This window comes from Microcebus murinus, chromosome 4 (genome assembly GCF_040939455.1).
Source record: "Microcebus murinus isolate Inina chromosome 4, M.murinus_Inina_mat1.0, whole genome shotgun sequence".
NCBI classification, from domain to species: domain Eukaryota; kingdom Metazoa; phylum Chordata; class Mammalia; order Primates; family Cheirogaleidae; genus Microcebus; species Microcebus murinus.
The window spans coordinates 75,677,668-75,681,222 of record NC_134107.1 but is presented as its reverse complement, the minus strand read 5'-3'; positions in this window follow the sequence as shown (position 1 = coordinate 75,681,222).

The window sequence follows — 3,555 nt, the reverse complement described above, 5'->3', positions numbered from 1 at the left end:
CCTTCCCCAGGACGACAGCATGTGGTGAGCACAACATAAAAGCCTGCAAAGGCACAATGGCAGCCAGAGGAGAGAGAGCTCAGCACCCTCAGGGACAGAAGGAGAAGAATTCTTAGATCAAGTGATACTTATTCAAGCTAGGGTTTCAAAGATAAGTAGGAGTTTATCAGGCAGAAGGGATGGGGAGATTGGAGCGACAATTCAGGGAGTAAGAGAAGCATGCATGAAGGCACAGACAGTTGCCTCACAAAGCCCCAGGAAGTAGGTATTTCCAACTCTCCCATTTTTTAGATATGAAAGAAACACACAAAAAGGAAATGATTTTCTCTGGTTACATACCTAATGCAGGACAGAGTAGAACTCAAGTTTTTAAAACTCCAAATCCTGTGTCCTAACACTTGTCATTATTGTCCAAGTAAAAGACACACCTTCAAGTAATGAATATATGTAATTCACTCAACTGATCTTGACTGTATTAATGCCTGGCATAAAACAAGTATTCAATAAATAATGGTAAAATGCAAAGCTCTAGATGACTCTGCCTTCTATGTGCATGGTATGCGCCATGCAGGCAGAAACCATGTGTCTTTTGTTCATCATCGTATCTCTGGCTTCTAGTACAATGGCTGACACATTGCAGGTTCTCTAAAACATTTATTGAATAAAGGGATGAATGAATCTCCAAGTCTTTACCTTAAACCAATAGGAAAAGTTCGCCTCACCTATTTGAATACTAAAATAATCTTTTAATTTGCATTCATAGCACTTGCGTTGTGTATGTTGCCCACTTTTCATTATGGCACACAGCAGTGAGGACACAGAAGAGCGGGTCACGGGGAAGGGGCCCTCGTTCAGTGCTTTGAGCAGGAAGGCAGTCCCTGAGCGTGGGTTGGAAGACTGAACGGCAAGCTCGTGTCTGTCATTAGTCATCTGAAACAACACATCTGTGTGGCTCAAACCTTCAGAGACTGGAGATTTATTACACATTAGCGATTACTTCAAACATTGGAGATTAATGAGGCATGAGAGATTACTTCAGACCTTAGTGATCTCAGGAGTTTGGTAAACACTGTGAGCTCTTCCGTAGGCATCGCAGGGTCTGATGGAGCCGCAGCAGGACTTATTTATAGAAACTGTGGTTCTGCACCAGTGGTCTATCTGCCCTTTTCACTTTGAGAGAGGATTCGAAAGACGGTTTGGGGTGATTGCACACCAGTCCTTATCTCAGTGGTATATCAAAATGCTCTGGTTAGTCAACTTTATGATTAACCATAGTTTTGTGTATGTGTAGCTATTCAGACAGTCTTGTATCTGAACACATAGAGGCTAAAGGGTCACCTGTCTATGGGTCAGCAATTAGTTTTAAGCACTTACTCTGCACCAAAGAGTGCATAGTCAGTCACTGAAGGGGAGAGTAGAGAAACAAACGCGAGGCACAGTCTTGCTCGTAAGAAGGATGCATACCAAATGGGGAAATATAAGAGAATAGTGAAAGAAGTTCTGAATCAAATGCCAAATAATCAGGCAATGATACTATTAATACAAGAAAGGAGAGGCCCCAGGATACTGAGTGCCTCCAGGAAGATGTATTGGAGACAGCAGGACTTGAGATGTTCAGGGTTGAGCCGTCATTCCTGCCCGGGGACTTCTGTGATCCAGGCACGCAGAACCACGGTGTTTCCAGAATAGGCCTCATGAAGTTATTCATGGGCTGCTCACTCGGCCTGGAATTTTTTTCCTCCACTTTTCTGCCTGGCCAAATCCTTCTTCAAGGTCCAGTTCAAATATTGTTTCCTCTTCCAGAACCTTCCCCTTACCCCCTTTGGTAGAGCCTTCCCCTTACCTCCTTTGGCACCTGGACAAAGTCAATCACTTCCTTCTTTGCCCTCCCACAGCCCTTTGTACGTGTCTCTAACACAGCAGTTAACCACACTGCAGTGCAATGAATTGTTCCTGTATCTGTTTTCCTCACTCGATGGTGCCTGGCAAGCCATGAGCTCTCAATAAATATCACTTATATGGATGTATGGATAAATTAATTGGAGAAGAGCTTTCTATTTAGAGACCAGGGGGAGATCTAGTAAAAATGCAATCCAGACTCTTAAATATCTTTTAAAAGACAAACCAGAAGGAGGGAGGGAGGGTGGAAAGCAGGAAGAGAGGAAGAAAAAGATATGTTTAAGTAGGTTAATGTAAAACATTGGAGCACTCCTTTTTTTTTTTAATGACTCATAAAATAAAAGTTGTCCATAATCCCACTTCTCAGAGATATTCACTCTTAACATATTTGTGTTTCCCCCGCAGTTTTTCTGTGTATATAAAGGCGTCGGAAAATTTCCCTGTAATTTATATTCCCATTATTCATGTAGGAGAGTGCCCCCAAACCCATTCAAACAACGACTATTTATTGTGTGCTTAGGACTTGCTATATAACAGGAAACAAAAAAAGGCATTATTCCTGCCTCCCATGGATTTTGCTGTGTAGTAGATAAAACTTCATCTAAAAAATTATACATTAAGTAAATGATAGAAATGTGCAGACTCATTAGCATCATTGCTGTGGATATTTTCAACAGAAGCATGATATGACGAATGCAGTGTTTAGGATGATTAAGCTGGCAGCAGGATAGACTGAACAGGAGAGAGATGAGCTGAAGAAAGATGTTATGGGAGACCTGGGCATGGGTGATGGCAATGGAAATAGAGAGAAAAGGTAAACCAAGAAATACTTTAAAGTAAAATTTCTTAATCTGTGATCCATGGATCCCTTTAGGGGGTGTAAAGATAAACTTCAGGATTTTTTAAACCTCAAATTTAGACTTCCTATACAGTTTATCTGTGTATTTTTCTATAGATAGCAAATTTTTATAGATTTTACCATCCTCTCCGTAGGAGCACTGTGTCATAGTGTTTAAAGATCACTGGGATAGTTAATTTTATGTGTCAACTCAACTGGGCTAATGGATGCCCAGATAGCTGATAAAACATTATTTCTGGGTGTGTCAGTGAGGATGTTTTTGGAGGAGAGTAGCATTTGAATTGGTAGGCAGGATAAGGAAGAGCCACCCTCACCAGTGTGGGTAGACATCACCCAAACCATCGAGGACCTGTATACAACAAAAAGGCAGAGGAAGGGGCAATTCACTCTCTGCTTCAGGGAACCATATCTCTTGCTCTTGGACATTGGTGCTCCTGGTTCTCAGCCCTTTGATTCTTATACCATTGACCCATTAGCTTGGGCCTTTGGACCAAAATTGGGATATCACCACTGGCTCTTCCAGTTCTTAGGCCTTCAAGTTGGGACCAGAACTGATCCTGGTACCGGTACTGGTTTTCCTGGGCCTCCAGCTTGCAGATGGCAGATAATGGACCTTCTCAGCCTTTATAATCATGTGAGCCAATCCCTCATAATAAATCTGTTTCTATATATCTATACATATCCTATTGGTTCTGTTTCTCCAGAGAACCCTAATCTAATCATTAACCTTGGAGTTAGAAAATTCAGGCTCAAACAGCATTATTCACTAGCTTTGAGGCATTAGAAAGTTACTCAAC